The following is a 14,253-nucleotide window of genomic DNA, read 5'->3' as shown; positions in this document are numbered from 1 at the left end:
TCTCGTCCCTCTCCTCTCCTAGTGTGCAACCCCCACTCCACAAACTCACTCACCCTCGCCGAAATCTCAAACATCTCAACTTACAATCACTCTCTGAGTCCCTTCTCCCTCTCACAGACATAGCTTCCCTTCATGACACAGATGCTGCTGCCACTTTTTATAACACCACAATAACAACAACACTCGATTCGGCCGCCCCACTCATGCATAGTAAAACTCGTACAATTAACAGGCAGCCCTGGCTGACCAGCCTGACCAAAGAATTGAGACGGGCTTCCAGGATTGCTGAGCGGAGATGGAAGCGATCCCACTCTGCCGACCACTTCACTGCATACAAGCAGTCCCTCGCCAGCTTCAAGTCTGCGCTCACTGCCGCAAAACAAACTTACTTCTCATCCCTCATATCCTCCCTGTCCCACAACCCTAAACAGCTTTTCAACACTTTCAATTCTCTACTCCGTCCCCCCGCACCTCCTCCTTCCCCCCTCATTTCTGCTGATGACTTCGCCTCTTTCTTTAAACAGAAGATCGATACGATCAGAGAAAGCTTTGGCCCACAGCGCCCACTGCCCCTCTTAGCTGCTCAACCCTGCTCCTCCAAAACCAGCTTCTCCACCATGACAGAAGATCAGCTCTCCACCCTCCTGTCAAGATCACACCTCACCACCTGCACGCTTGACCCGCTCCCATCCCACCTCATCCCTAACCTTTCCACGGTCTTCATCCCAACCCTAACGCACCTCTTCAACCTCTCACTCACAACAGGTGTCTTTCCCTCATCCTTCAAGCATGCCAAGATCACACCCATCCTCAAAAAGCCCTCCCTCGACCCATCCTCTGTGTCTAGCTATCGCCCGATATCTCTTCTCCCTTATGCCTCCAAATTGCTGGAGCAACACGTCCATCTTGAACTGTCCTCCCACTTCTCCTCCTGCTCCCTCTTTGATCGGTTACAATCAGGCTTCCGTTCCCATCACTCAACTGAAACTGCCCTAACTAAAGTCACCAATGACCTACTAACTGCCAGGAGCAAGCGACACTACTCTGTCCTCCTTCTCCTGGACTTGTCTTCTGCCTTTGACACTGTAGACCACTCCCTTTTGCTACAAATCCTCTCATCCCTTGGCATCACAGACTTGGCCCTTTCCTGGATCTCGTCATATCTGACAGACCGAACATTCAGTGTCTCCCTCCCCCACACCACCTCCTCACTTCGCCCCTTGTCAGTCGGTGTTCCTCAAGGCTCTGTTCTAGGACCCCTACTCTTCTCCATCTACACTTTCGGCCTGGGACAGCTCATAGAATCCCACGGTATGCAGTACCATCTCTACGCTGACGACACGCAGATCTACCTCTCCGGACCTGACCTCTCCTCCTTGCTTACCAAAATCCCGCACTGTCTGTCTGCCATTTCAGCCTTCTTTTCTGCTCGCTTTCTACAACTGAACATGGACAAAACAGAATTCATCATCTTTCCCCCATCTCACTCTACCCCTCCACCAGACCTATCCATCAATGTCAATGGCTGCTCACTATCCCCAGTCCCACACGCCCGGTGCCTCGGGGTGATCCTCGACTCTGCCCTCTCTTTCAAGCCACATATCCAAGCCCTTGCCTCCTCCTGTCGTCTCAAACTCAAAAATATTTCCCGGATCCGTGCTTTCCTTGACCGCAACACTGCAAAAACGCTAGTGCATGCCCTTATCATCTCCCGCCTCGACTACTGCAACCTCCTACTCTCTGGACTCCCCTCTAGCACTCTGGCACCACTCCAATCCATCCTACACTCTGCTGCCCGACTAATCCACCTGTCCCCCCGCTATTCCCCAGCCTCTCCCCTGTGTCAAGCCCTTCACTGGCTTCCTATCGCCCAGAGACTCCAGTTCAAAACCCTCACACTGACATACAAAGCCATCCACAACCTGTCTCCTCCATACATCTGTGACATGGTCTCCCGGTACCTACCTACACGCGACCTCCGGTCCTCCCAAGACCTCCTTCTCTACTCCCCTCTCATCTCTTCTTCCCATAACCGCATCCAAGACTTCTCCCGTGCTTCCCCCATACTCTGGAACTCTCTACCCCAACACATCAGACTTGCGCCTACCATAGAAACCTTCAAAAAGAACCTGAAGACTCATCTCTTCCGACTAGCCTACAGCCTGCAGTGATCCTCAACCTACTGAACAGACGCACAGCCAGCTCTTCCCTCTCCTAGTGTATCCTCACCCACCCCCTGCAGACTGTGAGCCCTCGCGGGCAGGGTCCTCCCTCCTTATGTACTCGTGTGCCTTGTTATCTGCTCATGTTTAATGTATTTGTCTATATTTGCCCCGTATTCACATGTAAAGCGCCATGGAATAAATGGCGCTATAAAAATGTATAATAATAATAATAATAATAATGTCCTGACAACCTGCCAATCACACTGGCTGTTGCGGGTAAAGAGGTGGAAGGTCTGCGTCCAAAACCATGTGTGACTGCTGTCCCCACAGTCACAGAGGATGAACAGGCTGCGGATGCACTTGATGGGGCAGACGGTGGTTGGCCCGGCCCACTAGGCCGCATTGTAGCACAGTGAGCTTCCCCTTGCAACTTATGCCTCATATCCATGTGACGGTCCATGCATGAAGTACTAAAACGATTCATTTTTTGGCCTCTACTGAGATTTTGGTGACAAATCTTACAGACAACATGAGCTAGGTCATCCTTTGCAATCTCAAATAATGCCCAGGCTATGCAAGGCTTAGAGCCCCTGCGACCTGAAGAGCTACCACGACTTGTGCTCAGAGGCAAAGTTGTGATTGAGGATGCAGTTGTTGATGTGCATCCAGTACTCCGTCTCTGTTCAGGAAGGCACAGCCTAACCTTGTCGTCACTAGCATCCTCCTCCACCTCCTCTGCTGACCTCATGGACTGGCGGACTATGGGTTGACAGTAAGTGGGGTTTCCAACCTCGTCATCATCACCCTGTGTGTTCTCACACCCGTCGTCCTCAGAGCCAACCTCTTCCTGCCCTGACCGAAAAGTCAAGTTTTCGTTCCAATCAGGTATCTCAGTCTCATACCTTCCGATATTTGCAAGTATCGGTATCGGATGGTATCGGCCGATACCGGCAAAATATCGGATCTCGCCGATACCGAGTTCCGATACCGATACAAGTCAATGGGACACAAATATCGGAATGTATCCTCGATGGTTCCCAGGGTCTGAAGGAGAGGAAACTCTCCTTCAGGCCCTGGGATCCATATTCATGTAAAAAATAAAGAATATAATAAGGATATAAAGGACCTTCGATGACGTCGTGATCAGGTGACCGGTCACCTGACCGGTCACATGACCGCTCACCTGACCGCGACGTCATCGAAGGTCCTTCACTCACTACATTCTCAGGAATGGAGGCGGACGCTCGCAGCGGTGACAGCCAGGGTTCTTCGGAGGGGTGAGTATAGCCATATTTTTTCTTTTTATTCTATATTTTTTACATTAATATGGATCCCAGGGCCTGAAGGAGAGTTTCCTCTCCCCCAGACCCTTGGAACCATACGCACCGCACACTCCGATACCGATTTCCGATACCACAAAAATATCGGAACTCGGTATCGGAATTCCGATACAGCAAGTATCGGCCGATACCCGATACTTGCAGTATCGGAATGCTCAACACTAGCAGACACTGCTCCTAGGCCCAAAACTATTTATTGGGTTAGATGCAGTAAAAAATTATTAGATACACAGGTGGTGTAGCTAGCTTCACAGGCGGGCAACTCCGCTGACGTGCAGACACTGCTACTGATTCAAAGATTCAGATTCAAAGAAGCTTTATTGGCAGGACCAAATACACATCAGTTTTGCCAAAGCAAGTGTATAAAGGCAATAGGGATAGGGACTGTGGGGATGTTGGGTAGGAGCTGTTGAGAAGGTGGATGGGGGCAGATCCAGGGTGGGGGCTATAGTCCATGGCATAGGGGAGGTGGATGGGGCACATCCATTGTGGGGGCTATAGTCCATGGCATAGGGGAGGTGGATGGGGCAGATCCAGGGTAGGGCTATAGTCCATGGCATAGGGGAGGTGGATGGGGGCAGATCCATTGTGGGGGCTATAGTCCATGGCATAGGGGAGGTGGGTGGGGGCAGATCCAGGGTGGGGGCTATAGTCCATGGCATAGGGGAGGTGGATGGGGCAGATCCAGGGTGAGGGCTGTAGTCCATGGCATAGGGGAGGTGGGTGGGTGCAGATCCAGGGTGGGGGCTATAGTCCATGGCATAGGGGAGGTGGATGGGGGCAGATCCAGGGTGGGGGCTATAGTCCATGGCATAGGGGAGGTGGATGGGGCAGATCCATTGTGGGGGCTATAGTCTATGGCATAGGGGAGGTGGATGGGGCAGATCCAGGGTAGGGCTATAGTCCATGGCATAGGGGAGGTGGATGGGGGCAGATCCATTGTGGGGGCTATAGTCCATGGCATAGGGGAGGTGGGTGGGGGCAGATCCAGGGTTGGGGCTATAGTCCATGGCATAGGGGAGGTGGATGGGGCAGATCCAGGGTGAGGGCTGTAGTCCATGGCATAGGGGAGGTGGATGGGGGCAGATCCATTGTGGGGGCTATAGTCCATGGCATAGGGGAGGTGGATGGGGCAGATCCATTGTGGGGGCTATAGTCCATGGCATAGGGGAGGTGGATGGGGCAGATCCATTGTGGGGGCTATAGTCCATGGCATAGGGGAGGTGGATGGGGCAGATCCATTGTGGGGGCTATAGTCCATGGCATAGGGGAGGTGGATGGGGGCAGATCCAGGGTGGGGGCTATAGTCCATGGCATAGGGGAGGTGGATGGGGCAGGTCCAGGTTGGGGGCTATAGTCCATTGCATCATAGTTCTCTTTCTCGCAGTCTATGACATTCGCTCACATACCGCGCTGCTATCTCCACTGCGCTCTCTTCTTCTCCCAGCAGGATATATGTTTTCTCTTCCTCCTTCATGGTGATGAAGTCCGGGAGGAGATGTGAGAGTCTCCTGAAGTGAGTGTCCCTCATTGCTGAGTATTTGGAGCAGTGTAGCAGGAAGTGGGTTTCGTCCTCTATGGCCTCCTGGTCACAGTGTTGGCACAGTCTTTCCTCCCTGGGCTTGTAGCTCTGCCTGTGTCGGCCACATTCGATGGCCAGACTGTGGGCACTGAGTCTATATCGGCTCAGGATCTGGCGGTCTCTGGGGTCCGGGAGTTTCTCCAGATATGGGGCCAGTCTGTAGTCTCTCTGTAGGCTCCGGTACATGGTCAGTTTCTGTGAGCTGATGATATCATTCTTCCAGTCACTGACATACCTCTCCTGGCCTTCGTCTGCCATCTTCCTGATTCCGGCATTTGTCAGGATGTTGTGATTGGTGTTCTGGTCCGGTTGGGTTTGGCTGGGCTGTTCCGAGGGTTCTGGTTTTTCTGTTTCACCTACATGTATCAGGGCTTTATGGTGATGGGAGCTTGGATTGCTCCTATGCAGGTGAGCCCGGAATGACAGCACCCTCTTTAGAACTGTTAGGTGTAGAGGGAATCTGCCCAGCTCGGCCCGACAAGCACTGTTGGAGGTGCTCTGATGGACCTGGAGAAGGTGCTTGCAGAATTCCAGGAGGAATATTTCTGTTGGACTGGAGTCCCACTTTGACCAGTCTGGGTAGGTGTGAGGACCCCAGACTTCACTGCCATACAGGAGGATTGGGGCAATGATGGAGTCGAAGATTTTTAGCCAGACCCTCACTGGTGGCTTCAGATGGTAGAGTGTCCTTCGGATGGTATAGAAGGTTTTGCAGGCCTTGTCTTTCAGGGTCTCTATGGCTTGTTTGAAGCTCCCTGACCAGTGAATCTCTAGGCCCAGGTAGGTATATTTGTCCGTTCCTGTGAGGTCGCAGTTGTTGAGGACAAACGATGGGTGCTGGTCTGATCTTCTCTTTCTCCTCTGGAACACCATGGTGTTGGTTTTCTTTAGGTTGACCGGTAGAGCCCAGGTGGAGCTGAATTTCTCTAGGATTTTCAGGTTGTCCTGGAGGCCTTTCTCGGTTGGTGACAGCAGCAGCAGGTCATCTGCATACAGCAGGAATTTCACCTGAGCGTCGTGGAGGGTGAGATCTGGTGCTGAGGAGGATTCCAGAGCGGTAGCCAGCTCGTTGATGTAGATGTTGAAGAGCGTTGGACTTAGGCTGCAGCCTTGTCTGACTCCGCGGCTCTGCTGGAAATAAGCCGTTCTTCTGCCGTTCACACTCACGCTGCAGCGGTTCACGGTGTAGGAGCTTTTGATGACATCGTAGGTCTTTCCTCCTATTCCACTCTCCAGCAGTTTCAGGAATAAGCCCGGGTGCCACACTGAATCAAAGGCCTTTTTAAAGTCCACAAAGCAGGCGTATATCTTCCCATTCTTTGTATTGTAGATGTGTTTCTGAATGAGACTGTGCAGAGTATAGATGTGGTCAGTGGTGCGGTGGTTCGGCATGAACCCTGCTTGGCTCTTGCTGAGGACGTTGTGCTCGGTGAGGAAGGTGAGAATCCTCTTGTTCAGGATACTGTTGAGCAGTTTTCCCAGGTTGCTGCTGACACATATGCCTCTGTAGTTGGCTGGGTCATACATGTCCCCACTCTTGTGGATGGGTGTGATGAGGCCTTGGTTCCAGGTACGAGGGAAGTAGCCGGCACTCAGCACAATATTGAAGAGTTTAACCATTGCAGCCTGTATTTCTGGTGGGCTGTACTTCAGCATTTCTGGTAGGATTCCATCCAGGCCCCCGGCTTTTCTACATCTTATGGAGGAAAGTCTCTCGGCTACTTCCTGTAGTGTTATAGGTGTATCCACCGGGTTTTGTAAGTTTTTGATTTTTTCCTCCATTGCTTTTAGTTTTGCCATTATGTTTTCCTTTTCTTGGCTTAGTCCTTCCTTTGGAATGTCTTTATAGAGATCTCTGAAGTATTGGAGCCAGAGGTTGCCATTTTGGATATGGGTGTTGTTGTTCTTGTCTTTGGTGCCCATGTGGTTCCATAGTTCCCAGAAGGAGTTGTCTTGGAGGGCGTCTTGGAGTTGGTTAAGCTTGGTAGAGATGTAACTCTGCTTCTTCCTCCTGAGGATGGTTTTGTACTGCTTGGCTACTGTCTAAACCCAACACGATTTACTTGGTTAGATGCAGTAAAAAATGATTAGCTTCACAGGCGGTGTAGCTAGCTTCACAGGCGGGCTACTCCGCTGACGTGCAGACACTGCTCCTAGGCCCAAAATGATTTATTGGGTTAGACGCAGTAAAAAATTATTAGATACACAGGGGGTGTAGCTAGCTTCACAGGCGGGCTACTCCGCTGACGTGCAGACACTGCTACTAAGCGCAAAATGATTTCGTGGGTTAGATGCAGTAAAAATTTTGATACACAGGCGGTGTAGCTTCACAGGCGGGCTACTCAGATGACCACCAGACAATGCTGCTAGCCCAAAAGGATTGGCTGAGCTAGATTACACCAAATGCTATGAAAAACACTTGCACAGCACTGGCACAGATCTGCCTGGCAAAAAGTGCTATGAACTGCTGTAACCTACCCTGAAAAGGGCTGATATTACAACTAGTCCCGACTCCCTAAACCTATCTCTCTCTATCTAACTGCAAATTCGATCGCAATGCACACTCTTATACTGTATAGCGCCCACAGCAGCAGCGGTGCCGTCTAATACTAAGCTGCAGCAATGAGGAAATGGTGGCAACGGGTAAAATGGCTGGTTCTTATAGGGCAAGGACATGTGACATACACAGCCAATGACACATGCCCTTGCTTGTGTGCATCACATGCACATTGCTGTGTGTGTGCACTGCTGATAGGCTGAGAGACTGCACCGCCCCACTGTAAATGCGGGAAAGAAAAAAAATGGAGATCGGCATTATTTCAGCACAGATCTATCCCCCACCCACTATTCACTGAAACGGTCTATTAACAATGATAACCAGTTTTAATGTGCAAATCAAGTTAGGCTTTTGGTGAACGAACAGTTATCGAACAGAAACTCGAACAGCCAAATTTTAAGCAAATTGTTTGAGTTCAACGAACGACTCGAACACCGCCCAAAACAGCTCGAATTTGAAATTGGCGAACAGTTCGACTCGAACACCGCTCATCTCTATTCCACACCCCTATCCCCAACACACCCCTATCCCTAATCCCAACCGTAACCATATCCCTAACTACACCCCTAACCTCAAAACACCCCTAACCCTAATCCCAACCCTAACCATAACCCTAATCCCAACCCTAATACCAATCCTAATCCCAAACCTAACCCTAATACCAACACACCCCTAATCCTAACCCTAATCCCAGCCCTAACCCTAATCCCAACCCTAACCCTAAACCCAACCCTAACCCTAATCCCAACTCTTACCCTAATCCCAACTCTAGTCCTAACCCTTACCCTAATCCCAACTCTAACCCTAACATTAGCCCAATCACAACCCTAACCGCAACACACCCCTAACCCTAATCCCAACCCTAACCATATCTTTAACCACACCCCTAACACCTAAACATAACAACCCTACCCTAATCCCAACCCTAATCCCAAACCTAATCCCAAACCTAACTCTAATCCCAACACTAATCCCAACACACCCCTAATCCCAACCCTAATACCAGCCCTAACCCCAACCCTAATCCCAACCCTAACCCTAATCCCAACCATTACCCTAATCCCAACCCTAGTCCAAACCCTAACCCTAACTCTATCCCTAATCCCAACTCTAACCCTAACATTAGCCCCAACCCTAACCCTAACTTTAGCCCGAATCACAACCCTAACCCCAACACACCACTAATCCTAATCCCAACCCTATTGCCAACCCTAACCCTAATCACAACCCTAATCCCAACCCTAACCCTAATCCCAACACACCCCTTGCCACGGTTCACACCATGCTGCCAACACTATGTCACGGATCCCAGCTGTATGTCAGGGATCCCAGGGAGGATATGTTTATCGTCTCCACTACTCACACCAATTTGTCACGAACTGGGGTTGTTTAGTGGCCCCTGGTTCCTTCTGGAGGAGATTTATCTATATCCCACTACCTAGTTCCTGTTTGGAACTTGCAGCTCTCTGGCGCCCCCTTTACCCTCAGGTCAGGTTAGCTACTGTACCTAGGGTAATTAGCGGCCAGAAATTCTGCCTGCTATGTACTGGCTAATGGGCCCACTGCAGCAAGGGCGATTAACTACTCCCACTCAGGCAGGAACAATAATTAACAATGCCGCCGGTCGCTGCAGAGATGCCCAATTGTACAGGACAAGATATGCTGCCAACAGCTCCGATTGCACCAAAGGTTAACGGGTCCGGAGCCAACCCAAATCAGTAGCGCAATTCACCTCAGAGGACACAGTTTGTATAGAGCAGAAGAGACAAACTTAGTAAAATTATATATTTTACTCCGTAAAAGATAGGCAGTATTTACAAAAATATTAAAAAGATATTACAAAGGAGACAATCATATGTACATTGTAACGACAAATAAAATAAGGATTAAATTAGATTACACTCACATTTGCTTAAGTCATTGCAGGCTAACCATGCTGGTTGAGGATCCAGACATCACAATGTATTACAAAGGGTCTTTGTGCTTAAGGTCCCAAGCAAGAATAAATGTTGGGCTCAGTGTAGTAACTTATACTTCTGGGCTTGTGACATCACTAAATGGGCTGAGTAATGATATGCACTGCTCTTGGTTATTTACGTTCTTAGAGTCTGGAGACAAAGGCATTCCAAGCCCAAGAGGAGGAGGGAATGAGTGGCCCTACAGGGTTGGTCTTCTGCAGTTTAAAAGCCACAACCTGCTCACACACAAGTATCCAGTTACACAGTGTCTCTGCCCTAGGCTTTGTCTTTGGATGGTCGAATGAGAGGTGGGAAAGGGGGGTCACAGCTCCACTTGTGCCTGTGACATGGTACTCTCTAGAACTAAACTCACAATATGAAATTTTTGGCATTATCGTGACACCCCTAACCCTAATCTCAACCGTAACCATAACCCTAACCACAGCCTTAACCCTAATCCCAACCCTAACCCTAATCGCAACTCTTACACTAATCCAAACCTTAATCCAAAACTTAATCCCAACCCTAATCCCAACCCTAACCCTAATCCCAACACACCCATAACGCCAACCCTAACCATAACCCTAATCCCAATCCTAACCCCTAACCTAATCCCAATCCTAACCCTAATCCCAACACACCCCTAACTCCAACCCTAAGTATAAACCTAATCCCAACCCTAATCCCAGCTCCAACCCTAATCCCAACCCTAACCCTATTCCTAACCCTAATCCCAGCCCAACCATTACCCTAATCCCAACCCTAACCCTAGTCCTAAACCTAACCCCAACCCTAACTTTAACCCAACTCACTTTAGCCCAACTGTAACCCTAACAGGAAAGTGGAAATAAATATATTTTCTTTATTTTGTTATTTTTCCCTAAGTAAGGGGGTGATAAGGGGGGGTTCAATAACTATTTTTTTTGTTTTGATCAGTGTGATAGGGTCTATCATGGTGACCAAAATGAACCAATAGGAAAAATCTTCCTCTTGTTGCCAGGTGCCGGCCGGCAGATCTCGGCGGCTGCACTGCACATGTTCCCGCCATTTTCTTACCGGAAGAAGACACCAGCAGCCATGGGGGGAAGCATGAGAACCCAGGGACACCAGGAGACACTGGTAAGTACCGGGGATGGATCAGGGACCCTATTTCTTAGTTGTGCAATCACATCAGAGGACAGAAAAATTAAATGGCAAATAGCACTTTTTTTTGTGGTCGCCATTATACGGTTAATAACGGCCATCGCAACCAGGGGGGGTGGTAAAAACCGACCCAAATCATGTTCTCTGGGGTCTTGGCTCCCCCTGGCAGCTGAGACCCCAGAGAAGTTCCGACTCTGGGGGGCGCTATACAGTTTTTCCACAGAGCTGTTAATTAACAGTGCTGTGGTTTAAGTACCCTTAAGTACCGCCGTTAAAAGGCGTATCGGCGGTCGTTAAGGGGTTAAACAGGATGATGTAGATATAATCATTGAATTAATTTAACGAATCAGACTCCCCCTGCCAGACAAACAAAAGATCATCTATACATCTGGAATACCATTTGATATGGTAAAAAAAAGGATTATCGAGATGAAATTGGATTGCACATATAATCAAGATTTAGCATACATCAATCAGTTTTATTTTTTCTTTTGTATCACAATTATTTTTTGCATAATAAAAAAAATTTTCCCACAAAATGGTGGAGTTTCGATGGGGGCAAAATTTTCCCCTTCAGTGCCGAATCTTGTAATGGCATGGTGGGAGGAGTAATATATTTTTCATCTCAATAATCCTTTTTTTGACCAAGATATATAGACGATCTTTAATTGTGTGGCAGGAGGAGTCTGATTCGTTAAATTCATTCATTGATTATATCTACATCATGCCGTTTAATTTAGAATTCACCTATTTATGTGACAAGAATAGTGTACATTTTTTAGATTCATGATTGACAGGTATTCCTTTTCACACCATCAACAGTTGTACTTTCCGTAAAAAGACTGCAGGCAATACTATCTTATGGGCACATAGCTTTCATCCTTCACACACAGTTATGTCCATTCCTCTTGGTGAAACCTTACGGGCAAAACAAAATTATTTGTGATAATTTATCTTTTATTAATGAGAAAAAAACGCATTAACCCCTTTCTGCCATTAGACGTACTATCCCGTCCATGTGACCTGGGACTTAATCCCCATGGATGGGATAGTACGTCATACGCGATCAGCCGCGATCACGGGCTGATTATCACAGCTGACACCTGGCACTAAGGTTAGGGTTGGAATTAGGTTTGGGTTGGGATTAGGTTTGGGATAAGGTTTGGGTTGGGATTAAGATTAGGTTTGAGATTAGGGTTAGGTTTGTGGTTAAAGTTAAGATTAGGGTTATGGGTTGGAGTTAGAATTGGGGGTTTCCACTGTTTAGGCACATCAGGGGCTCTCCAAACGCGACACGTGTCTGTTCTCTATAACAGCCAATTCTACGTTGAAAAAGTCAAACAATGCTCCTTCCCTTCTGAGCTCTGCCATGCACCCAAGCAGTGGTTTACCCCCACATATGGGTATCAGCGTATTCAGGACACATTGCACAACAACTTTTGGGGTCACTTGTGGGGGGGGTTTCCCCTGTTTAGGCACATCAGGGGCTCTCCAAACGCGACATGGCGTCCGATCTCAATTCCAGCCAATTCTGCGTTGAAAAAGTCATATGGCGCTCCTTCCCTTCCGAGCTCTGCCGTGCACCCAAACCCCGCATATGGAGTATGGGCGTACTCAGGATAAATTGTACAACAACTTTTGGGGTCCAATTTCTCCTGTTACCCTTGAGAAAATAAAACAAATTGGATCTGAAGTAAATTTTTTGTGAAAAAAAGTTAAATGTTCATTTTTATTTAAACATTCGAAAAATTCCTGTGAAACACCTGAAGGGTTAATAAACTTCTTGAATGTGGTTTTGAGCACCTTGAGGGGTGCAGTTTTTAGAATGGTGTCACTTTTGGGTATCTTCCTGTGTCGGACTGGGATGCTAAGGGCCAACCAGTAACATTGACTTTGGGGGTCTCACTTTTCACCTGAATACAAATATTACACTACCCTGGTTCACAAATTTACATATATCTCTATGTAATAATAAACTGGATAGTTTGGCAAATGAATGATGAGATGCTGTTTTTTCTGTACAGAGTGAATCAAGCAAATTATGCCAAGTACTGCCCATACAGTGAGGGATGGGGGCCCAGATCTGCACAGGGGCCCATCGGGGGATTCCCCTGTTACCGTGTGGGCCAGTCCGAGCCTGGTATTTTCTATCATATAGACCACTCAAAGTGACTTCAAATGTGATGTGGTCCCTAAAAAAAAATGGTGTTGTAAAAACGAGAAATTGCTGGTCAACTTTTAACCCTCCCTAACAAAAAAAAATGTTGTTTCCAAAATTTTGCTGATGTAAAGTAGACATGTGGGAAATGTTATTTATTAACTATTTTCTGTGACATATCGCTCTGTTTTAAGGGCATAAAAATTAAAAGTTTGAAAATTGCTAATTTTGTTATTTTTTTTTGCCATGTTTCGAATTTTTTTAATAAATAAACGCAGGTAATATCGAAGAAGTTTTACCACTATCATGAAGTACAATATGTCATGAAAAAATATTCTCAGAATCACCGGGATCCGTTAAAGCATTCCAGAGTTATAACCTCATAAAGGGACAGCGGTCAGAATTGTAAAAATTGGCTCCGTCACTAAGGGGTTAATTTAAAATTCACTTATTTATTTGAGAAGAATAGTGTACATTTTTTAGATTCATGTTGGACAGGTATTCTTTTTTGGATCCATCAATAGTTGTACTTACCGTAGAAAGACTGCAGGCAGTACTATCTTACGGGCATATAGCTTTCATCCTACACACAGTTATGTCCATTCCTCTTGGTGAAACCCTACGGGCATAACAAAATCGTAGTGATAGTTTATCTTTTATTAATGAGAAAAAACGTATTAAAAGACGCTCACTGGCAGAAAAGAACCTAACTGGACCATGAATCGGGCATTTAACGTGGCGGATACTAAAACAAGGAAAGATCTTATTACTGCAGCTCCCAGGATCGGTCATAGAATCATAGAATTAGTAGGTCCTGACGCTACTTGTTCTTCTCAGATCCACCGGTTTTGGTTCTTACATATTGTCCTCATTTTAAGTCAATATCAGAGATTCTACGCCGAAACGTAAACTTACTAAGAGACGATGACACCATGGATGCTTTGTTCGAGACGTGCTCCTTGTTCCAAAAATGTAAAGAATTTTTAAATCAAAAGTGTTTTGACCTGTAATTCAGATGACGCGGTTACATGATTGGATGTTCTGAGTGCAAACGTCTAGATGTTGGCTCCACTATCAGGGACTGAAAGACGGGATTAGAGAACACCGGGATGATATTGTCCAACCCACAACCCGTCATCTCTCAGCTGTTTCTGACAGGGACGTGGACGGGAAGTTGATGGTGAGCGCAGAGGCCGAGGCTGTGGGCAAGGAGAAACTGACTGCCGCGCGAGCACAATAAACACAAACATGTCGATCTTGCTTCCCGTACAACTTTGTAGGGAACACCACTCAGCAGATAATGTTTTCAGTCACTTTGCCAGCACCAACCTGTCTAACACACAGTACAGT

At 47.5% G+C, this 14,253-nt stretch overlaps 1 protein-coding gene across 1 annotated transcript in view; it reads right to left on the bottom strand.

Annotated features, from left to right (window-relative positions):
* The window catches only part of LOC138643509 (uncharacterized), a 1,192,186-nt gene that overhangs the window by 583,481 nt on the left and 594,452 nt on the right, over positions 1 to 14,253 (bottom strand). The window lies entirely within an intron of this gene.

This window comes from Ranitomeya imitator, chromosome 6, assembly GCF_032444005.1.
Source record: "Ranitomeya imitator isolate aRanImi1 chromosome 6, aRanImi1.pri, whole genome shotgun sequence".
NCBI classification, from domain to species: Eukaryota; Metazoa; Chordata; class Amphibia; order Anura; family Dendrobatidae; genus Ranitomeya; species Ranitomeya imitator.
Note: the sequence above shows the minus strand (reverse complement) of the source record. Positions and strands in the feature narration are given on the sequence as shown.